The sequence below is a fragment of the Arachis hypogaea genome, chromosome 19 (genome assembly GCF_003086295.3).
Source record: "Arachis hypogaea cultivar Tifrunner chromosome 19, arahy.Tifrunner.gnm2.J5K5, whole genome shotgun sequence".
Taxonomy (NCBI): Eukaryota; Viridiplantae; Streptophyta; class Magnoliopsida; order Fabales; family Fabaceae; genus Arachis; species Arachis hypogaea.
The window spans coordinates 109,123,851-109,149,160 of record NC_092054.1 but is presented as its reverse complement, the minus strand read 5'-3'; the positions used below and the strand labels follow the sequence as shown (position 1 = coordinate 109,149,160).

General features: G+C 38.1%; 1 non-coding gene across 1 annotated transcript; it reads left to right on the top strand.

Moving 5' to 3' along the window:
* The first annotated feature begins 23,544 nt into the window (after positions 1-23,544).
* On the top strand, positions 23,545-23,652 carry LOC112780481 (small nucleolar RNA R71). The gene has a single exon (XR_003191315.1). It is a non-coding gene; the product is annotated as a small nucleolar RNA R71 (small nucleolar RNA).
* The last annotated feature ends 1,658 nt before the right edge of the window (positions 23,653-25,310 follow it).

Sequence of the window (25,310 nt, the reverse complement as noted above, 5' to 3'; positions counted from 1 at the left end):
AGGAGAGAACTCTGTTGATGGTAAAAACTTTAGGTAGCTGAGATGGGATGGTGGGAAGATCGGGGGGATAGCTGGGAAGTAAGCTGAGATCACTTTATCCCCTGGAGAAAAGTCCTCTGTAGGGATCTTCTTGTTCCTCCACCTCCTAGGTACCTTCTTCTTTGTTCCTTTTAATGTTGCCTTACTCTTTGTGACCTCCTCTTCCAAGGAGATTTTGTTGCTGGTCTCATATAACTCTGGTAGATTAGGTTCCTCCTGATTTTTCTTGAACTGTGACAGTTGCTGATTGCCTTGTTCATCAACCAGGGGGATTCCCAGATGTGCTGGTTGTGCTTCAGTGCTTATTTCTTCCTTCAGTATCTCACTTTGATCTTTCCTTGGTTCTTTGTTCTCTTGATCTGTTTCTTGTGAGGGCTTGAAAACATTGAAAGTGAGTTGTTCATCATGGATCCTCAAAATTAGCTCCCCTCGCTCCATATCTATAAGTGCTCTGGCTGTAGCTAGGAATGGTCTTCCCAATATGATTGGGTGGAGGTGACTCTCTTCCTTGTCCAATATGACAAAGTCTGTGGGCAGGAAGTATTTTCCAACCTTCACCAGCATGTTTTCAACCACTCCAATTGCTTGTTTTTGAGTTTTGTCCGCCAACCTGATGACTACGTCTGTGGGCATAAGCTCATTGATTTGTAGCTTTTTCATAAGGGATAAAGGCATTAAGTTGATGCTTGCTCCCAGATCACAGAGTCCTTTGTCAAACATTGTTTCTCCTATGGCACAGGGGATGTGAAAACTCCCTGGGTCCTTCCTTTTTATAGGCAGCTCTGGTTGAATGAGAGTATTGCACTCCTTATTCATCACTATGGTTTGTCCTCCCTTGAGTGAGCTTTTCCTGGTCAGCAGCTCCTTCATGTACTTAATGTATGAGGGCATTTATTGGAGGGGCCTTGATGAATGGTATGTTTACATGGAGAGATGTAAATGTGTCAAGAAACCTTGAGTATATTCTCTTCTCTACACTACCATTGAGTAATTGGGGAAAAGGTGCATAGAGTCTTATCAGCTCCTTCTGTGATATTTTGGGTGCTTGGTGCTCCTCTTCCTGTTTCTCTGCTGATGTATCTCCAGGTTGTTCTAATGGTTTGTTCGGTTCGTTCTCGGTCTCCTTATCACTTATAGTGACCATCTTGCAATCTTCCCATCTTACTTTCTTTGCTTTACCTCTCAGGTTTTTCTCTGTGTCACTTGGGAAGCTGTCTGTAGGTTTGGGAATCTGCTCGGAGAGGTATCCCACTTGAAATTCCAGCCTCTTGATGGTGTCTCCCTGATTCTTGATATTGGCTCGCACGTCCTCCTTGAACACCTTGTTATCTTGAATCTCCTTACATATGCCTTCAAGTAGAGTTTCAATCCTTGAGAGTCTGTCATCAGATGATGGTGGGTTGGGATTGGATGGATGAGAAGGGTTATTTTGGTTTTGGTATGGATGTGGAGAGGTGTTGTTAGGGTGGTGTTGGTATGATCTCTGTGTGGAATATTGGTGAGCTGCATGGTTGTTGGGGTCGTGACGTCTCTGATCTTGGCCTTGATCTTGTTGATTTCTCCACCCAAAGTTTGGGTGATTCCTCCAACCAGGGTTGTAGGTCTTGGAGTATGGATCATGGGTCTGCCTGGGTGAGTTTCCAATGTAGTTGGCTTGTTCATGCTCACCTTCTGCCTCTGCATTCACCCCCTCTTAGGTTGTTGATGAGGTGGTAATTGCTGCTACTTGGTTCCTCTCCATCTTCTTGGTGAGGTCAGCCAGTTGCTTGGTAATAAGCTTGTTTTGGGCCAGCAGTACATCCACATTATTTAGCTTCATCACTCCTCTAGTGTTGCCTCTTTCAGAAACATAGAAGTAGTCATTCTCTGCTACAGTCTCAATGACATCTATGACCTCCTCAATGGTCTTCTTTTTTTTTAGAGATCCCCCGGATGAGTGGTCTACTGCCTTCTTTGATTCATAGGAGAGGCCTTCATAGAAAATGTGTAGCTGCACCCATTCATTGAACATATCTGGTGGACACCTTCTTGTCAGGTCCTTAAACCTCTCCCATGCTTCGTAGAGAGTCTCACCATCTTGTTGCCTGAAAGTTTGAACCTCAGCTCTCAACCTATTGATTTTTTGAGGAGGATAGAATCTTGCCAAGAATTTGTTCACCACATCTTCCTAGGTTGTTAAGCTCTCCTTCAAGAAGGACTCCAGTCATTTAGATGCCTTGTCCTTGAGTGAGAAGGGAAATAAGAGTAGTCTATAGGTGTCAGGATGAACACCGTTAGCGGAAAGTAAATTGCAGAATCTTAAATAGGAATAGGGAAGATGCTCATAAAAGTAGATTGCAGAATTTAAAGAGAATGGGTAAGATCAGAAATGGGGAATTCATTGGGCTTAGGAGATGTTGCATTCTCCGGATCAAGTTCATTTTCATCTCTTCCTCAATCAATGCATTCATTGATCTCCTTGGCAATCTTAAGTGATCGAATTCCAATTTCTTGCTAATTCAATCTCTCAAATCATGATCAGAAGCCAATTCCTTGGTCAATTGCTCATGAGAAGAGATGAAGTATGGTGACTGATTATACCACATGTATTTCTAAATCAAAGTGTTGGTAGGATTATATGTCACTATATCCATCCAAACCCCAATTTGGTCCAACATGAGAAAGCATTTCTAGCATGATCTCTTCATTTCTCTTCCAAAGTTTCGAAGAGATCCAAGTATGAATAGCTTCTTTTCCAAGATAACTACCCAATTGAATGAAGATTGAAAGCTTTCTAGTAAAATCAAGAGAAAAGTTAGAAGAAGAATAATGAAAACTAATATTGATCCATCAAATTACAACAGAGCTCCCTAACCCAATGAAAGGGGTTTAGTTGTTCATAGCTCTGGGAATGAAAAGCATAGATGGAGAATACATTATGAAAAGTAAACTAGAAGTGCAGAAAAAGTAAAATTATACAGAGAGTAGTTCTCAAATTTTCCAACCCCTTTTCTGATTCAAAACTACCCCTATATATACTACTCTCCTGATCTTCTAGTTGGTTCTTCAAATCTTGGATATGGGCCTTTGGATCTTGAGTTTGAAGCAGTTATCCTCTTCAGTGGGCTTAGCTTTACTTGCAGAGAGAAAGTGTGAAGTAGGCAGGGACTTTTGGCTTAGGACGTTATTGGCGTTAACGTTAAGTGAAAGTGTGGGTTCGAGAACGTTAGTGGCAGTCACCTTTTTCACTAATGTTCCTAACCCAAGGATGATCCACGTTAACTTCAACGTTAGTGGCACTGACGTGATCACTAACGTTGCCTCTTGATCCTTCGCACACGTTATTGGGACTTACCTTTTCCAATAACGTTGAGAATCCCCCTTCCCTACGTTAGAGTTCACGTTAGTGTGGCTAACGTAACCTTTAACGTAGGCTTGCCAAATCTTCGAAAACGTTAGTGACACTTAACTTTGTCACTAACTTTTCAAAACGCCCCTACTTCCCACGTTAGATTTCACGTTAACTAGGTTAACGTAACTTCTAACGTGGTGGTGATAGCCATCTCCAACGTTAGTGACAAAGGTGAGTGTCACTAACGTTGGCTCATCATTCTTTCATCCACGTTAGCTTCCACGTTAACTAAGTTAACATGGGAGTTAAAGTTGCTCATAGTGGCTCATTCCAACGTTAGTGACAAAGGTGAATGTCACTAACGTTGGTGATTCTTGCTCCCTCCACATTAGCTTCCACGTTAACTAAGTTAACTTGGGAGTTAACGTTGCTCAAAGTGTCTTAGTCCAACATTAGTGACAAAGGTGAGTGTCACTATCGTTGGCCATTCTTTTGCTTCCCCATGTTAAAGTCCACGTTAACTGAGTTAACATGGCATGTAACGTGGCCAATATGAGCTTGGTCCAACGTTAGTGACAAAGGTGAGTGTCACTAACGTTGGCTTTATTTTCTTCTTCCACGTTAGAGTTCACGTTAACTTAGTTAACGTGACTCTTAACATGGGCTATGATGGCTTCGAGGACGTTATTGGTGATTACTTTTCTCATTAATGTTGCAAGCTAGCTCCCATCCCACGTTAGTGGTTACGTTAGTTAGACTAACGTGGCTGCTAACGTGGTTCTTCCTTGCTTCCTTTGTCCTGAAATCAAGCAATAGAGTGCATCAAAGTTCTAATCCAAATCATGAGACATGCATCATCCAATTTGTCTTTCAATTCTTGCATAATTCTCATGAAATTATGTAAAGTGCACAATGTTTGCTTGAATCAAGATGTAAATGAAATTCTACCCAAAACTTGCTTATTTCCTAATAAAATGCATGAAACTTCCCTAAAACCATAAAGAAAAGGTCAGTGAAACTGGCCAAAATTCCCTGGCATCAGTTGTGCGTACGCACGCTCCAGTGTGCGTACGCATGATGGGAAATATCACAGGCATGCGTATGCACAGAGGAAAATTCTGTAATGGTGTGTACGCATGTGTGAAAATGCGTATGCACGGATGAAGAATGACACCAACGCCACCTTTGGATGACAACGCTAGGAAGGGGCTTGGAAGCAATTTTTTGGGCGTTGGCAATGCCAACTCTGCTTCACCAATGCCAAGTGCCCCAAAAATATCTCCAACTTAAGATCTAAGAAGCCCACTTCCAGAGACTTGAAGGAACACTTGAGAAGCTAGAGGACTAGTATAAAAAGGAGGGGACTCTATAGTGGGGGGATCACTTTCCATACTTTACTTGTACTAAGTTCTTAGTTTATTTTCCAACTTTGTAATTTTGAATTCCCTTTGTAATGAGAGCAATGATTCACTAAACCCCTCATTCATTAGGGGGAGGAGCTCTGTTTTAATTTCAATGAATTAATGCTATAATTCTTCTCCTCAATTCAAGTGTTGTTTATCTAAGAGAAAGTTTTTGTGCTTCATAGATCCAATTACTATCGAGAGAGGGATTGGATCTACTTGAATTTCATGATGAACTTAAGAAAGGAGTTATGTAATTCAGATTGAGGCTTGTCTCTCATAACTTTCTTGATTGATAATTCTTAGTCCGGTATGTGACATGTAACCACTTTGAATTGATATCCTGAGAGTTGTGTGGCTTAAGATTAGCAAATGCACTTCATCTCTTCTCATGAACAATAGATCAAGAGATTGACAATTGTTTGTGTTGAGAAAAATTGAATCACCAAGAGATTGGGATTTAATTACTTACAATCTGCCATAGATCTACTTCACATGATTGAGAAGGAGTTGAAACCCATTGATTCAGGAAGGATTGAACACCTTTAATCCTTGATGATCTTACCCACTATCATTCTTCACTTTAATTCTTTTAAATTGTCAATTTAATTTGATACCCAATACCCCAGATCTCTTTATATTCTTGCAATTTACAATTCCTCATCATTTATCTTTCCACATTTAATTTCTTGCAATTTAAGTTTCTGCTCTTTACCTTTCCAGCTATTTACCTTTAGTTCTTTCTTTCAATCATTTAATCCCATTGTTCTTTATTCTTATGCACTTTAGTTTTCTTGTTATTTTACTCATTGAATACACAAAAATCATTAAATGTTTGTTTAACTAGAATATCCACTTAACTAAAGTTGTTTGATCAATCAATCTCCGTGGGATCGATCTCACTTAAAGTGAGTTATTACTTGACTATGACCCGATATACTAGCTAGTGGAATTATTGTTCTATAAATTCCATATCAATGCATTTGTAATATAAACCCTAATAAAAACCCTAAGAAAGTTGAGAGAAAAACTTGAGAAAACCTAAGACTAAAGCTTCTTAAAACTATCTAATACTACTACTAATGATATGCTATGGTTCCTTCAAGTTTGCCCCTTCATATGAGCTCTAGGCCATCAGATTTGAGCCTCTAAAGCCTTCAATTCGTGATCCATGTGACTTTTTAATGAAGTCATGCGCTGGTACTTGTGCATATGCACACTCTGAAATACTCTTCTCCTTTGTTTCTTTATGTTTCCTCCCACTAGCATGCTTCTCTTCCATTCTTATCAATCCATTCCTACCTATTACACCTGAAATCACTTATCAAAAACATCAAGCATCGAATGGGATACAAATGGAATAAAATTAATTAAATTAAGCACAAAAGAGCATGTTTTCACAATTAGGTGCAATTTAGGGGGAAAACACAAAAGCATGCTATTTTAGAGAATAAATGTGGGTTTATATGATGAAATCTACTCAATTCTAACCAAAATTTATCTCAAATGTGGAGTCATCAATGGTGAAAGCAAGTGTTGAATGAGTCACCAAATACAGAGAAATCATCTATGAAAACTTCAATAAACCTTTCCACCATGTCTGAAAAAACGGAGAGCATGCATCTTTGGAAGGTGGCTGGGGTATTACAGAGTCCAAAAGGCATTCTTCTGTATTGAAAAAATCCAAAGGGACAAGTGAAGGAGGTCTTCTCTTGATCCTTGGGGTTTACAACTATTTGATTGTAGCCAGAATAGCCATCAAGAAAGCAATAGAAAGCATGGCCAACCAACCTTTCCAGCATTTAATCATTAAAAGGGAGAGGGAAATGATCCTTCCTCGTGGCATTATTTAACCTCCTATAGTGAATACACATCCTCCACCCAGTCACTGTTCTTGTGGGGATGAGTTCATCCTTGTCATTGGAGATAACTGTGATTCCCTCCTTCTTTGACACTACTTAGACTGGACTAATTTAGGAGCTGTCTGAGATGGGGTATATGATCCCTGCATCCCATAGCTTCATGACCTCCTTTTGGACTACCTCCTTCATGGTGGTGTTAAGTCTTCTTTGGAGTTGCACCACAGGTTTGGAGTCCTCTTCCAGAAGTATTTTGTACATGCACAGTGTAGGGCTTATGCCCTTCAAGTCCCCTATAGTCCATCCTATTGCACTCTTGTGTTTTTTAGCACTTCAAGCAATTCTTCCTCCTCTTGTGCATTGAGAACAGAGTTGATGATCACTGGGAATATTTTCCCGTCACCAAGAAAAGCATATTTTACGCTTGAAGGTAGAGGTTTTAGCTCTTGTTTTGGTGGTCTCTTATCCTGGCATTTATGTGGCTTTTCATTGGATTGTGTTTTTCCTTCCTCTTCCATTTGGCTGATTTAAACTTCTTTCTCATATTCTTCACAATTGCTAGCCTCAAGAACCTCTTCAAACAAGGTGTCTACTTCATCAATCCTCATGCAATTTTCTATCTCCTCTGTGTATTGCATAGCCTTGAAGACATTGAGAACCATTTGATCATCATGTAGCCTGGGTACTAGTTCACCCTTCTCAACATCAACAAGAGTTCTAGCAGTAGCTAGGAAGGGTCTTTCTGGTATGATTGAATTTGCAAAACAAGATTCGTTGTTAGGGCATTTCATCCCTTTGGGATGTATTTTCAGACTTTTGGCATTGATGGTAACTTTGGCAAACTTGATTTGCATCTTTAAAAAATATTTGCAACCAAATTCTCAATCCAAAACTTTTTGAGAAGTTCTTTGATGGCCAAAATATCCTCCACTCTCCAATTAGTGGAAAGGTTGGAGAATAGATTGGAATTTGGATTCCAGCACACATCTTCTGATTACTTGGTCAGCTCCACATCTCCACAAGTAAGGGTCATCACAAATATAATATTTAGAATCACTCTTCAACTTATCCCTTTGATGTTTAAAAAAATTTGGAGGGAAGGTGTGAGCTACCATGTAATTTTCTATTGGTGCAAACCAAGGAGTGTTAGGGGTAATTGCTTCTAAGGCATCCAAAGGAGATGAATTATCAATAGGAGTGAGATTCCATGTGGGGTTTTCAAGTCGGCTCAAGTGGTCCACCACTAAGTTTTACGATCCACTCCTATCTCTGATTTCTAAATCAAATCTTGGAGAAGCAATATCCACATAATCAATCTAGGTTTGGATTCTTTCTTTGCCAAAAGTTAATTTAGAGCTGCGTGATCTGAATACACCACCATCTTATATCGTAGCAAGTAAGCTCTAAATTTGTCTAATGTAAAAACAATGGCAAGGGGTTCTTTTTCAGTGATGGTGTAATTGGATTTGCAGCATCCAAAGTCTTAAAAGCATAGGCTGTAGCATAAGGAATCTTATCCTCACGCTGTGCAAGGGCCACACCTACAGCATAGTTAGAGGCTCGAATGGAAGGGTCTAATTCGGGCCTCGCACTATAGAAGCTATGGTCAAAGCCCCTTTTAGCCTATCAAAAGCTTCTTTGCAAGTATCATTAAAGTCAAAATCCACATCCTTTTGAAGCAATCTAGCAAGTGGTAAAAAAATTTTGCTAAAGTCTTTGATTAACCTCCTGTAGAATCCTGCAGAGCCAAGAAAAGAACATATTTCCCTCACTGAGGAGGGGTAAGGCGAGCAAGAAATAACCTCAATCTTAGCTGGGTTGACTAAAATTCTGTCATTAGAGACAATATGGCCCAATATTATGCTTTGTTTGACCATGAAATGATACTTTTCAAAATTCAACATAAGGTTAGTACTGACATATTTCTCTACCATCCTAGTTAAGTTCTCAAAGCACACATTAAAGGAATTTCCATAAATAATAAAATTATCCATAAAGACCTCCATGCAATTCTATAAAATCGGAGAAAATACTCATTAGACACCTTTGGAACGTTGTCGGTACATTGCACAAGCCAAACGGTATTTTCTTATAAGCATAAGTTCAAAAGGGACATGTGAATGTAGTTTTTATTTCTAATCTTTTAGAGTAATATGAATCTAAAAGTACCCAGTAAACCATCAAAAAAACATTAATGAGGTTTACCAGACAAACGATTCAATATCTGATCAATAAAGGGTAAAGAATAATGATCTTTTCTTGTGGCTAGATTGAGTATCTGGTAATCAATACAGGCCCTCCATGCATTCTAGACTCTGGTTTCTACTAGTTCTCCACTATCCATGGTCACCCCATATGTTTTAGATACTACTTGAACCATACTTACCCATTCACTATTAGAAATGGGATAGATAATGTCCGCCTTCAAGAGTCGAGCAACCTTCTTTTTTACTACATCAAGGATTGTTGGGTTCAAATGCCACTGAGATTGTCAGACTGGCTTGGCGCCATCTTCCAAGACAATGCGATGTAGGCATGTCTGTGGGCTTATTCTCACAATATCATTCAAGCTCCACCCTATTGCTTTCTTGTACTTTCGTAACACCTCAAGCAACTTTTCCTCCTCTATGGAAGAAAGCTCCCTTGTAATAATCACTGGGAGTTTGTTGTCTTCTTCTAGCAATGCATATTTCAAGTGAAGAGGAAGAAATTTCAACTCCTCACTTAAATCTTGATGTGGTAATTTGTCCTCTTGATACAATAGAAGGGCATCTTCATCATATTTATCATATTTTCCCACACTTAAGCATTTGCCCAAGGTCATCTCTTCAAAAGTTTCATGCTAGACCTCGGCTACAACTTCTTCAATGATATCACACTAGAGAATAGAATGCTCTTCCAACGGGTGTCTCATGGCTTCTTTTTTATTGAACCTCACTACCCTTCTATCAATTTCTAAAGAGTAGGTAACAGAAAATACATCAAGCCTGAATCTTGATATCTTTGAGAATTGCCTCCCTAAAAAGATGGAAGATGGCCTCCCTGAATCATTTGACAGCATTTCAAGGATATAGAAGTCTACTGGGAAGACCAAACCTTGATACTTACCAAAACATCCTCAACAATAGGCACAACAGAAATTATGCTCTTATCGGCTAATATAAACCGAGCAGCTGACCGCCTCAACAAAGAAAGATTCAACCTATCATAGACTAAGAGTGGCATGATGCCTACTGGTGTGCGAAAATAAAATTCGCACAACTGAACCGGCAAGTGCACCGGGTCGTCCAAGTAATACCTTAGGTGAGTGAGGGTTGATCCCACGAGCAGGGACGGATGTATGTTTGTGCTTGTGGGGGCAAGCGCCCCACTACAATTTGAAATTTTTTTGAGTAGTATATGATAATAATATTTATTTTCCCCCACTAAATTATTAAATTACCCACAATAATTTTTTATTCAATTTTTGGTACTTCATAATCAATTTAAAAATTTCATATTAGATGTCATTAGAATGAACAATTCTCAATTTAAAAGAAATTTATGTTTTTTTTAGAAATCGACTCGAAAGAGTATTATTTATCATTACAAAAATGCTATTTGTAAACTAAAATCAGCCACAAAAATCAACCACCAATGTATTTATATATAAATATATGTGTAGTTTAATTTATTTTCAATACACATTTTTATTCCAGCATGTATTTTATACTGGTGGCTGACTTTGGTGGCTAATTTTGGTGTACACATAGCATAACTCTTATGTTTTTTTTATATTAGTTTTAATTTTTTTGTAACAACTGCATTAATTGAAAGAACTTTTTCAACTATGAATCTCAATAAGAGTTGGCTTCTAATTGTATGAGAAGTAAATTTCTAAATAAGTATTTACTCAATTATATATATAATTTTCTAGTAAAGAATTTTATAAAAATAGTCACGGTGTAGGTATAGTTTCTAAACTAATAGAAAATCCTTTCGTACAAAAATTTATTTGTCACAACAAAATCCAATAAAATTTATAACCGAAGTATTCAAACCTCGGGTCGTCTCTCAAGAAATTGCAGGGAGGTGTATTTATTATTGGTTATGCAAAAAGGTATATTTTTGGGTTTTGAAATAGGGAACAAGTAATTTAAATGGAAAGAAAAATAAATTAATAATTAGAAAATCTCTTGGCAAGGTATGAGAACTGAAAATCCCATCCCAGTTATCCTTATCAGGTGTGATGAGAATTGTCCGTTGCTCCCACTTAGTTAACCCTTACTAAATAAAGGAAAGTCAAGTGGACTAAACAATTTGATTCCTCAAGTCCTAGTCAACTCCTAAGGAAAGACTAGCTTTAGAGGGATCCAAATCAATCAGCAAGCTTCAAACATTAATCAACAGCTGAGTTTGACAACTCAAGTGTCACTAATTACTCAACCAAAGCCAAAAGGGGAAAAATCCAAATTATTTATATCATAAAAAGAAAGCAATCATAATTCTGAAATACCTCAAATTATATTAAATAGAAAATCAAATTAAACATAGGAATTCATAAATCGAATTGGCAACATCAAGTAATCAATTAAAATAATAGAATAAATAAAAGTAGAAGAGAACATAAAGTAAAGGAACATTGAACCTGATATAAAGAAGACGAAGAAATCCTAATCCTAAAACCTAAGAGAGAGGAGAGAACCTCTCTCTCTTAAAAAAATACATCTAAAACCTAAAATTATGTATATAAAAGTTGTGTTAATGAATGGATTCATTCCTTCACTTTATAGCCTCTAATATGTATTTTCTGGGCCGAGAACTAGGCCAGAAACAGCCCAGAAATCGCTGGGGACAAAATCTGCCACGCTGAATTTTCGTACATGCGACACGTGCGCGTGAAGCACGCGTGCGCGTCACCTAGCTATATGGCCACTATGGAAAATTATATATCATTTTGAAGCCCCTGATGTTAGCTTTCCAACGCAACTGAAACCGCCTCATTTAGACCTCTGTAGCTCAAGTTATGACCGTTTGAGTGCGAAGTGGTAAGGGTGGACAGCTTAGCAATTTCTTCAACTTCTTGTATTCCTTCCACTTTTGCTTGCTTCCTTTCCATCCTCTGAGCCATTCCTGCCATGTAATCTCTGAAATCACTTAACGCACATATCACGACATCAAATGGTAATAAGAGAGGATTAATATTAGCAAATATAAAGCCAAAGAAGCATATTTTCAATCATAGCACAAAATCAGGAAGGAAAACGTAAAAGATGCGAATTGTATGAATAAGTGTGAGAATAATGGATAAAATTCACTAGATTAAGCACAGGATAAACCCTAAAAATGGGGTTTATCAACCTCCCCACACTTAAACATTAGCATGTCCTCATGCTAAGCTCAAGAGAACTAAAAGAGTGAAGAGGAATGGTAGAGAATATGAAATGCAACCTATCTATGTGAATGCAACTACATGCAAAATGTTTCTACCTACTTGGTTAAAAGTAAATAAGCTCTTCAAGACAAACAAAAATCAGATTCCACTAATTTAAATCATACAATAGAAGACAAGCAAACTTGTAAGAAGATAGCTCATAAAAGCAGGAAACATAGAATCAAGCATTGAACCCTTACTTGTAGTGTATATCACTCTAATCTCTCAAGTGTCTAGGGTTAATCACTCTACTCTTCCCTAGTCATGCTTTCTAAACTTTGTTCTTCATCTAACCAATCAACAAAAATTTAGTGTACCAATGCAAACATCATGAGGTCTTTTCAAGGTTGTAATGGGGCTAAGGTAAGGGTGAGGATATATGTATGGCCAAGTGAGCTAAAATATGAATATTTGACTAACCTAAGCTCTCACCTAACACACACACATTCTATGTAATTCTAATTCATGCCTAGCTACCCATAATTCCCACTTTTGCATCACATACTCATGTACCAAATTTTTCTTTAATTTTATCCCATATGCATTGATCTTTTATTAAACTTAACATTGGGGTAATTTTGTCCCCTTATTTATTTATTTAAACTATAAATTTTTATTTATTATTATTAATTTTTTTTCTTTTTTTTATATAAAAGTAAACATAACATATCAATGCACATGGATATTTGATTTTTCTGGTTTCACATGAGTAGGTACCCAAATTCATAGTATTTTGTCAATGAAACACTATACACTTTCTTCAACCCAAGTTCCCACAGTTTCTCACACTTAATTTATACACAATCTCTAACTTAAGCTAACCAAAGATTCATTTTGGGGTATTTAATTTGTTTTTCTGTTTAAGGCTAGTGATGTGGTTATAGAACAGAAGGGGATTAAAAGGCTCAAAGTGGCTAACAAGGGTGACATAAAAGGGTAGGCTTATTTGGGAGAAGTGAGCTAAAACAAGTAATGGCCTCAATCATATGCGAGCATGTAAATACACTAAATAGTGGACATATAGAATGGAACAAAGCAAAGATTGCAATCATAGGGAAGAAAACACACAAGAATAAAAATTTTTGGTTAAATAATGTAACCATATAAATAAGCTCAAAATCTCACAGGTTGTGTGTTCTTAGCTATAATTCATGTTCCAATTTACAATCTTCAAACAAGTTTAACACAAATTTTTCAATTTAAATTAGTGAAATACTATAAAATAGAGTCTTGAAAAGAAACTCATTACTTTAACCAAGCAGTGGTAAAAGAACATGCACAAAATCAAACAAATATGCAACCAAACATGCAAATGCAACAATTAAATTAACATAGAAAATTAAACATTGGTGTTAAGAAGGAAATAACTAACCCACGGAAGTCGGTATCGACCTTCCCACACTTAAAGATTGTACCGTCCTCGGTGCATGCTGAGATGTGGAAGTGGACGGGTTTCTACAACTGATGCTTTTCCAAAGAATGTACAGATGGACTTGTCTGTCGCCCCTTTTAGAAGTTCTTTTCCTTTTCTTTTTCCGGTGGCCATCCTGAAAGAAAAGAAAAGGAAAGAAAAGTAACCCAGAAAAAAAGATAAGAAAGCAAATATAATATGGGTCAGTTAATGCCAAATAATGAGAGTCTCAGTTACATGGTAGCTTGGTATGCAAAATCGTGATCGTTCATTCCTTGGTAACGGCACTAAAAACTTAATACGCACGTTCATAATCTTAATTCTTTGTCACAACTTCGCACAACTAACCAGCAAGTGCAATGGGTCGTCCAAGTAATAAACCTTACGTGAGTAAGGGTCGATCCCACGGAGATTGTCGGCTTGAAGCAAGCTATGGTCACCTTGTAAGTCTCAATCAGGCGCATTCAAATGGTTATAAAGTTTTAATAATTAAAATATAATTAACACGTAAAATAAAGATAGAGATACTTATGTAATTCATTGGTGAAAATTTCAGATAAGCGTATGGAGATGCTTTTGTTCCTTCTGAACCTCTGCTTTCCTACTGCTTTCATCCAATCTTTCATACTCCTTTTCATGGCAAGCTTTATGTAGGGCATCACCGTTGTCAATGGCTACTTCCCGTCCTCTCAGTGAAAATGGTCCAAGATGCGCTGTTATACTGGAATAGGATTCAGTAATCCTTTTGCATCTGTCACTACGCCCAAAACTCGTGAGTTTGAAGCTCGTCACAACCATCCCTTCCCAGATCCTACTCGAAATACCACAGACATGGTTTAGACTTTCCAGATCTCAAGAATGGCCGCCAATAATTCTAGCCTATACCACAAAGACTCTGATCTTACGATCAGGAGGCTAAGAGATATGCATTCAAGCTTGCTTTCATGTAGAACGGAAGTGTTTGTTAGGCATGCGTTCATAAGTGAGAATGATGATGAGCGTCACATAATCATCACATTCATCATGTTCTTGTGTGCGAATGAATATCTTAGAGAAGAAATAGGCTTGAATTGAATAGAAAAACAATAGTACTTTGCATTAATTCATGAGGAATAGCAGAGTTCCACACCTTAATCTATGGTGTGTAGAAACTCTATCGTTGAAAATACATAAGTGATGAGGGTCCAGGCATGGCCGAATGGCTAGCCTCCATAAAGGTCTAAGATAGCATAAGACTGGTCAAAGATTGTCTAGTACAATAGTAAAAGGTCATATTTATACTAAACTAGTTACTAGGGTTTACAGAGATAAGTAAATGATGGAAAAATCCACTTCCGGGGCCCACTTGGTGTGTGCCTGGGCTGAGCATTGAAGCTTTCATGTGTAGAGGTCTTCCTTGGAGTTAAACGCCAGTTTGTAACCTGTTTCTGACATTTAACTCCAGAATAGGGTAGAAAGCTGGCATTGAACGCCAGTTTGCGTCATCTAAACGCGGGCAAAGTATGGACTATTATATATTGTTGGAAAGCCCTGGATGTCTAATTTCCAACGCAATTAAGAGCGCATCATTTGGACTTCTGTAGCTCTAGAAAATCCACTTTGAGTGCAGGGAGGTCAGAATCCAACAGCATCTGCAGTCCTTCTTCAGCCTCTGAATCTGATTTTTGCTCAAGTCCCTCAATTTCAGCCAGAAAATATCTGAAATCACAGAAAACACACAAACTCATAGTAAAGTCCAGAAATGTGAATTTTTTTTTAAAAACTAATAAAAATATACTAAAAACTAACTAAATCATACCAAAAACTATGTAAAAATACTGCCAAAAAGCGTATAAATTATCCGCTCATCACAACACCAAACTTAAATTGTTGCTTATCCCCAAGCAACTGAAAATCAAATAGGATAAAAAGAAGAGAATATACTATAAATTCCAAAATATCAATGAAACTTAGCTCCAATCAGATGAGCGGGACTAGTAGCTTTTTGCCTCTTGAATAGTTTTGGCATCTCACTTTATCCATTGAAGTTCAGAATGATTGGCATCTATAGGAACTTAGATTTTAGATAGTGTTATTGATTCTCCTAGTTCAGTATGTTGATTCTTGAACACAGATACTTTATGAGTCTTGGCCGTGGCCCTAAGCACTTTGTTTTCCAGTATTACCACCGGATGCATAAATGCCACAGACACATGACTGGGTGAACCTTCTCAGATTGTAACTCAGCTTTGCTAGAGTCCCCAATTAGAGGTGTCCAGGGTTCTTAAGCACACTCTTCTTTTTTGCTTTGGACTTTGACTTTAACTGCTCAGTCTCAAGTTTTCACTTGACGCCTTCATGCCACTAGCACATGGTTAGGGACAGCTTGGTTTAGCCGCTTAGGCCAGGATTTTATTCCTTTAGGCTCTCCTATCCACTGATGCTCAAAGCCTTGGATCCTTTTTATTACCCTTGCCTTTTGGTTTTAAGGGGCTATTGGCTTTTTGCTCTTGCCTTTTGGTTTAAAGAACTTTTGGCTTTTTCTACTTGATTTTTCTTTTTCTTTCTCTTTTTTTTCCATTTTTCTTTTCTTTTTTTTCTGCAAGCTTTTGTATTCACTGCTTTTTCTTGCTTCAAGAATCAATTTTTTTTATTTTTCAAATTATCAATAACATTTCTCCTTTTTCATTATTCTTTCAAGAGCCAACATATTTAACATTCATAGAAAACAATATCAAAAGACATATGCATTGTTCAAGCATTCATTCAGAAAACAAAAAGTATTGTCACCACATCAAAATAATTAAACTAGTTTCAAGGATGAATTCGAAACCATGTACTTCTTGTTCTTTTGTTTTTAGAACAGTTTTTAATTAAGAGAGGTGATGGATTCATAGGACATTCATAGCTTTAAGACATAGACACTTAAACACTAATGATCATGTAATAAAGACACAAACATAAATAAACATGAAGCATAGTAAATGAAAAACAGGAAAATAAGAACAAGGAGATTAAGGAACGGGTCCACTTTAGTGAGGGTGGTGCCTTCCTCTTCTTGAAGAACCAATGGTGCTCTTGAGCTCCTCTATGTCTCTTCCTTGTCTTTGTTGCTCCTCCCTCATAGCTCTTTGATCTTCTCTAATCTCATGGAGGATGATGGAGTGCTCTTGGTACTCCATTCTTAGTTGTCCCATGTTGGAGCTTAATTCTCCTAGGGAAGTGTTGATTTGCTCCCAATAGTTTTGTGGAGGGAAGTGCATCCCTTGAGGCATCTCAAGGATTTCTTGGTGAGGGAATTCCTCATGCTCTTGTTGAGGTCCATGAGTGGGCTCTCTTGTTGTGTAGTCAAATGCTCTACTACTGAGCTATGGACCCTTGAGATAAATCTCTCCATCTCCCAAGACTCAGAGGTGGAAGCTTTTGTCTTCCTGGTGCGCAGAAATTGTGATTTCACTTTGATTATGTAAAATTCATCGCTCTTTCTTTCCCTGGTAATGGCGCCAAAAACATGATGCCAATACCATGGTTCACAACTTCGCACAACTAACCAGCAAGTGCACTAGGTCGTCCAAGTAATACCTTACGTGAGTAAGGGTCGAATCCCACGGAGATTGTTGGCATGAAGCAAGCTATGGTCACCTTGTAAATCTCAGTCAGGCAGATATAAAATAGTAGTGGGGTTTTCGAAATTAATTAATAAAATAGTGATAGAAATACTTATGTAAATCATTGGTGAGAATTTCAGATAAGCGAATAGAGATGCTTTTGTTCCTCTGAACCTCTGCTTTCCTGCTATCTTCAACCAATCAGTCTTACTCCTTTCCATGGCTGGCTTTATGTAATGCATCACCATTGTCAATGGCTACTTTCGGTCTTCTCTCGGGAAAATGATCCAAATGCCCTGTCACGGTACGACTAATTGTCTGGAGGCATCACCCTTATCAATGGTTACATCCTATCCTCTCGGTGAAAGTGGTCAACGCATCCTGTCACGGCACGGCTATTCATCTGTCAGTTCTCGATCATGCTGGAATAGGATTTACTATCCTTTTGCATCTGTCACTATGCCCAGCAATCGCGAGTTTGAAGCTCGTCACAGTCATTCAATCATTGAATCCTACTCAGAATACCACAGATAAGGTTTAGACTTTCCGGATTCTCTTGAATGCCGCCATCATTCTAGCTTACACCACGAAGATTCCGATTAAGAGATCTAAGAGATACTCATTCAATCTAATGTAGAACGGAAGTGGTTGTCAGGCACGCATTCATAGGGAATGATGATGATTGTCACGTTCATCACATTCAGATTGAAGTGCGAATGAATATCTTAGAAGCGAAATGAGATGAATTGAATAGAAAATAGTAGTACTTTGCATTAATCTTTGAGGAACAGCAGAGCTCCACACCTTAATCTATGGAGTGTAGAAACTCTACCGTTAAAAATACATAAGTGAATAGAGGGTAAGCATGGCCAAATGGCCAGCCTTCCATGGAGGTCTAAAGATCTAAAAATGATCAAAAGATATCTAATACAATAGTAAAAAGTCCTATTTATAATAAACTAGCTACTAGGGTTTACAGAAGTAAGTAATTGATGCATAAATCCACTTTCGGGGCCCACTTGGTGTGTGCTTGGACTGAGCTTGAGTGTTACACGTGTAGAGGTCATTCCTGGAGTTGAACGCCAGTTTTGGTGCCAGATTGGGCGTTGAACTCCACTTTGCAACTTGTTTCTGGCGCTGGACGCCAGAATTGGGCAGAGAGCTGGCGTTGAACGCCAGTTTGCGTCTTTTAAACTTGAGCAAAGTATGGACTATTATACATTTCTGGAAAGCCCTGGATGTCTACTTTCCAACGCAATTGGAAGCGCGTCATTTCGAGGTCTGTAGCTCCAGAAAATCCACTTTGAGCGCAGGGAGGTTAGAATCCAACAGCATCAGCAGTCCTTCTTCAACCTCTTAATCTGATTTTTGCTCAAGTCCCTCAATTTCATCCAGAAAATACCTGAAATCACAGAAAAACACACAAACTGATAGTAAAGTCCAGAAATGTGAATTTAACATAAAAACTAATGAAAACATCCCTAAAAGTAACTAGATTCTACTAAAATCATACTAAAAACAATGCCAAAAAGCGTATAAATTATCCGCTCATCACAACACCAAACTTAAATTGTTGCTTGCCCCCAAGCAACTGAAAATCAAATAGGATAAAAAGAAGAGAATATACTATAAATTCCAAACTATCAATGAAACATAGCTTCAATCATATGAGCGGGACTTATAGCTTTTTGCCTCTTGAATAGTTTTGGCATCTCACTTTATCCATTGAGGTTCAGAATGATTGGCATCTATAGGAACTCAGAGTTCAGATAGTGTTATTGATTCTCCTAGTTCAGTTTGATGATTCTTGAACACAGCTATTTTATGAGTCTTGGCCGTGGCCCTAAGCACTTTGTTTTCCAGTATTACCACCGGATACATAAATGCCACAGACACATAATTGGGTGAACCTTTTCAGATTGTGACTTAGCTTTGCTAAAGTCCCCAATTAGAGGTGTCCAGGGTTCTTAAGCACACTCTTTTTTTTTGCTTTGGACCTTGACTTTAACCGCTCAGTCTCAAGTTTTCACTTGACACCTTCACGCCACAAGCACATGGTTAGGGACAGCTTGGTTTAGCCGCTTAGGCCAGGATTTTATTCCTTTAGGCCCTCCTATCCACTGATGCTCAAAGCCTTGGGATCCTTTTTATTTGCCCTTGCCTTTTGGTTTTAGGGGTTATTGGCTTTTTGCTCTTGCCTCTTGGTTTTAAGAGCTTTGGCTTTTTCTGCTTGCTTTTTCTTTTTCTTTCTAAATTTTCTTTTTGCTAATTTTTTTTTTCTGCAAGCTTGGTTCTTTGCTGCTTTTTCTTACTTCAAGAATCATTTTTATGATTTTTCAGATTATCAAATAACATGTCTCCTAGTCATCATTCTTTCAAGAGCCAACATATTTAACATTCATGAACAACAACTTCAAAAGACATATGCACTGTTCAAGCATACATTCAGAAAACAAGAAGCATTGTCAACACATCAATTAAACTAAGTTCAAGGATAAATTCAAAATTCATGTACTTCTTGTTCTTTTGAATTAAAACATTTTTTATTTAAGAGAGGTGATGGATTCATAGGATATTCATAACTTTAAGACAAAGTTACTAACTACTAATGATCATGTAATGAAGACACAAACATAGATAAGCACATAACATAGAAAACGAAAAACAGAAGAAATAAGAACAAGGAATGAATCCACCTTAGTGATGGTGGCGTTTCCTTCTTGAGGAACCAATGATGTCCTTGAGCTCTTCTATGTCTCTTCCTTGTCTTTGTTGCTCCTCCCTCATTGCTTTTTGATCTTCTCTTATTTCATGAAGGATGATGGAGTGCTCTTGATGTTCCACCCTTAGTTGTCCCATATTGGAACTCAATTCTCCTAGGGAGGTGTTGATTTGCTCCCAATAGTTTTGTGGAGGAAAATGCATTTGAGGCATCTCCGGGATCTCATGGTGATGAGCTTCATACGCCTCTTGAGCTCCATGAATGGGCTCTCTTGCTTGCTCCATCTTTTTCTTAGTGATGGGCTTGTCCTCTTTAATGAGGATATCTCCATCTATGTCAATCCCAACCGAATTGCATAGGTGGCAAATGAGGTGAGGAAAGGCTAACCTTGCCATAGTGGAGGACTTGTCAGCCACCTTGTAGAGTTCTTGAGGTATAATCTCATGAACTTCCACCTCTTCTCCAATCATGATGCTATGGATCATGATGGCCCAGTCTATAGTAACTTCAGACCGGTTGCTAGTGGGAATGATTGAGCATTGAATGAACTCCAACCATCCTCTAGCTATAGGCTTAAGGTCCAGTCTTCTTAGTTGAACCGGATTGCCTTTTGAGTCAATTTTCCATTGGGCTCCTTCTACACATATGTCCATAAGGACTTGGTCCAACCTTTGATCAAAGTTGACTCTCCTTGTGTAGGGGCGTGCGTTCTCTTCCATGTTTGGCAAGTTGAACGCCAACCTCGCATTTTCCGGACTAAAATCTAAGTATTTCCCCCGAACCATTGTAACATAGTTCTTTGGATCCGGGTTCTTACTTTGATCATGGTTCTTGGTGATCCATGCATTGGCATAGAACTCTTGAACCATTAGGATGCCGACTTGTTGGATGGGATTTGTTAGAACTTCCCAACCTCTTCTTTGAATTTCATGTCGGATCTCCGAATACTCATTTCTTTTGAGTTTGAAAGGGACCTCGGGGATCACCTTCTTCTTGGCCACAACATCATAGAAGTGGTCTTGATGGGCTTTGGAGATGAACCTTTCCATCTCCCCTGACTCAGAGGTGGAAGCTTTTGTCTTCCCTTTTCCTTTTCTAGATGATTCTCCGGTCTTAGGTGTCATCAATGGTAATGGAAAAACAAAAAGCTTATGCTTTTACCACACCAAACTTAAAATTTTTCTCGCCCTCGAGCAAGAGAAGAAAGAATAGATGAAGAAGAAGAAGAAATGGAGGAGAGGAAGAAGGGGTTGTATTTCGGCCAAGAAGAGAAGAGAGGGTTGTGTTGTGTGAAAATGAGGAAGAATGGAGGGCTATATATAGGGAAGGGAGGGGGGTGAAGGTTCGGCCATTTAGGGTGGGTTTGGATGGGAAATTGATTTTGAATTTTGAAGGTAGGTAGAGTTTATGAGGTAGGTTTATGGGGAAGAGTGGATGGATGTGAGTGGTGACGAGGTGATGGGGAAGAGAGATTGAGGTGATTGGTGAAGGGTTTTGGGGAAGAGTGTTTATGGGATTATGTGAAAGAGGGGTGAGAAGAAGTGAGTGGAGGTAGGTGGGGATCCTGTGGGGTCCACTGATCCTGAGGTGATCCTGTGGGGTCCACAGATCCTTAGGTGTTCAAGGATTTACATCCTTGTACCAAATTAGGCATATAAAATGCCCTTGCACACAACTCTGGGCGTTCAGCGCTAGGTTGGTGCCCATTTTGGGCGTTCAACGCCCATTTGTTGCCCATTTCTGGCGTTGAACGCCAGAACCATGCTTGTTCTGGGCGTTCAGTGCCAGCTCCTCTCCAAGGTGCAATTCTGGCGTTCAGCGCCCAGATGATGCCCATTTTGGGTGTTCAGCGCCAGAACCATGCTCTGTTCTGGCGTTGAACGCCAGGCAGATGCTTCCTCCAGGGTGTGATTTTTCTTCTGCTGTTTTTGATTCCGTTTTCAATTTTTATATTTATTTTGTGACTCAACATGATCATGAACCTATAAAGACATATAACTAAGAAAAATATAGTTAGATAAATAAAAATTGGGTTGCCTCCCAACAAGCGCTTCTTTAATGTCAATAGCTTGACAGTGGGCTCTCATGGAGCCTCACAGATTTGCAGAGCTTTGTTGAGACCTCCCAACACCAAACTTAGAGTTTGGATATGGGGGTTTGACACCAAACTTAGAGTTTGGTTGTGGCCTCCCAACACCAAACTTAGAGTTTGATTGTGGGGGCTTTGGTTGACTCTGCTTTGAGAGAAGCTTTTTATGCTTCCTCTCCATGGATGCAGAGAGAGATCCTTGAGTTGTAAATACAAGGTTGTCCTCATTCAATTGAAGGATCAATTCTCCTCTGTCCACATCAATCACAGCTCTTGCTGTGGCTAGGAAAGGTCTTCCTAGGATGATGGATTCATCCTCTTCCTTTCCAGTGTGCAGGACTATAAAATCAGCAGGGATGTAAAGGCCTTCAACCTTTACTAACACATCCTCTACTTGTCCATAAGCATGTTTTCTTGAATTGTCTGCCATCTCTAATGAGATTTTAGCAGCTTACACCCCATAGATTCCCAGTTTCTCTATTACAGAGAGGGGCATGAGGTTTATCCCTGAACCAAGGTCACACAGAGCCTTAAAGATCATGGTGCCTATAGTACAAGGTATTATGAACTTTCCAGGATCCTATCTCTTCTGAGGCAATGTCAGTTGATCCAGATCACTTAGTTCATTGGTGAACAAGGGAGGTTCATCTTCCCAAGTTTCAATACCAAATAATTTGGCATTCAGCTTCATGATTGCACCAAGAAACTTGGTAGTTTGCTCTTCAGTAACATCCTCATTCTCTTCAGAAGAGGAATACTCATCAGAGCTCATGAATGGCATAAGGAGGTTCAATGGAATCTCTATGGTCTCTAGATGAGTCTCAGATTCCTTTGGTTCTTCAGAGGGAAACTCCTTATTGATCATTGGACGTCCCAGGAGGTCTTTCTCCTTGGGATTCACGTCCTCTCCTTCCCTTACAGGTTCGGCCATGGTGCTTATGTCAATGGCCTTGCACTCTCCTTTTGGATTCTCTTCTGTATTGCTTGGGAGAGTACTAGGAGGGATTTCAGTGATCCTTTTACTCAGCTGGCCCACTTGTGCTTCCAAATTTCTAATGGAAGACCTTGTTTCATTCATGAAACTTACAGTGGCCTTGGACAGATCAGAGACTAAGTTTGCCAAATTAGAGGTATTTTGTTCAGAATTCTCTGTCTGTTGCTGAGTGGATGATGGAAAAGGTTTATTATTGTTAAACCTGTTTCTTCCACCATTATTAAAGCCTTGTTGAGGCCTTTGATCCTTTCATGAGAGATTTGGATGATTTCTCCATGATGGATTATAGGTGTTTCCATAAGGTTCACCTAAGTAATTCACCTCTGTTATTGCAGGGTTTTCAGGATCATAAGCTTCTTCTACATAAGAAGCCTCTTGAGTACTATTGGATGTAGCTTGCATTCCAATCAGACTCTGAGAAATCATATTGACTTGCTGAGTTAATATTTTGTTTTGAGCCAATATGGCATTCAGAGTATCAACTTCAAGAACTCCCTTCTTCATAGGCGTCCCATTACTCACAAGATTCCTCTCAGAAGTGTACATGAACTGGTTATTAGCAACCATGTCAATGAGTTCTTGAGCTTCTGCAGGCGTTTTCTTTAGGTGAATGGATCCACCTACAGAATTATCCAATGACATCTTTGATGACTCAGATAAACCATCATAGAATATATCCAGGATGGTCCATTCTGAAAGCATGTCAGAAGGACACTTTTTGGTCAACTGTTTGTATCTTTCCCAAGCTTCATAGAGGGATTCACCATCTTTTTGTTTGAAGGTTTGAACATCCACTCTAAGCTTGCTCAGCTTTTGAGGAGGAAAAAAATTGGCTAAGAAAGCCGTGACCAGCTTATCCCAAGAGTTCAGGCTGTCTTTGGGTTGAGAGTCCAACCACACTCTAGCTCTGTCTCTTACAGCAAAAGGGAAAAGCATGAGCCTGTAGACTTCAGGATCTACTCTATTAGTCTTAACAGTATCACAGATCTGCAAAAATTCAGTTAAGAACTGAAAAGGATCTTCAGATGGAAGTCCATGAAACTTGCAGTTCTGCTGCATCAGAGAAACTAGTGAGGTTTCAGCTCAAAGTTGTTTGCTCTAATGGTAGGAATGGAGATGCTTCTTCCATGTAAATTGGAATTAGGTGCAATAAAGTCACCAAGCATTCTCCTTGCATTATTATTATTTTTGGCTGCCATCTCCTCTTCTTGTTCAAAAATTTCTAAAAGGTTATCTCTGGATTGTTGTATTTTAGCTTCTCTTAGTTTCCTTTTCAGAGTCCTTTCAGGTTCTGGATCTGCTTCAACAAGAATATTCTTGTCTTTGCTCTTACTCATATGAAAAAGAGAGAACAGGAAAATAATAATAATAGGGGTCCTTTTTACCACAGTATAGAGGTCCCAGTGTGAGTAGAAGAAAAGAAGAAGAAGAAATTCGAACACAGATGGAAGAGAGGGTTCGAATTTGGGTGAGATGAAGTGTTAGTAGATGAATAAATAAATAGAAGGATATGAGAGAGAAGGAGAATTTTCGAAAATAATTTTTGAAATAGAGTTAGTGATTTTCGAAAATAGTTTTTGAAAAAGGTTAGTAGTTTTCAAAAATTAAGATTTAAAAATTGAAATAATTAGTTAATTAAAAAGAAATTTTGAAAAAGAGGGAGATATTTTCGAAAATTGGAGAGAGAGAGAGTTAGTTAGGTAGTTTTGAAAAAGATAAGAAACAAACAAAAGTTAGTTAGTTAGTTGAAACAAATTTTGAAAAGATAAGAAGTTAGGAAGTTAGAAAAGATATTTTGAAATCAAATTTTTGAAAAAGATAAGATAAGAAGATATTTTTTAAAAGATATGATAGAAATTAGTTTTTGAAAAAGATTTGAATTTTAAAATTACAATTAATGACTTGATTCACAAGAAATCATAAGATATGATTCTAGAACTTAAAGTTTGAATCTTTCTTCACAAGTAAGTAACAAACTTGAAATTTTTGAATCAAAACATTAATTGTTATTGTTATTTTCGAAAATATGATTTAAAATTAGGAAAAAGATTTTTGAAAAATGTTTTTGAAATTTTTGAAAATAACTAAGAAAAATGAAAAATATTTGATTTTTGAAAAAGATTTTGAAAAAGATAAGATTTTTAAATTGAAAATTTGATTTGACTCATGAAAACAACTTGAAAATTTTTTTGAAAAAGTCAAATCTAATTTTCGAAATTTTAAGAGAAAAAGGTGAAGATATTTTTTTTATTTTTGAATTTTTATGATGAGAGAGAAAACAAGAAAAATGATGCAATGCATGAATAGTTATGGATCAAAACAATGAATGCATGCAAGAATGCTATGAATGTCAAGATGAACACCAAGAACACTATGAAGATCATGATGAACATTAAGAACACATTTTTTTGAAAAATTTTTAATGCAACGAAAACATGCAAGACACCAAACTTAGAATTCTT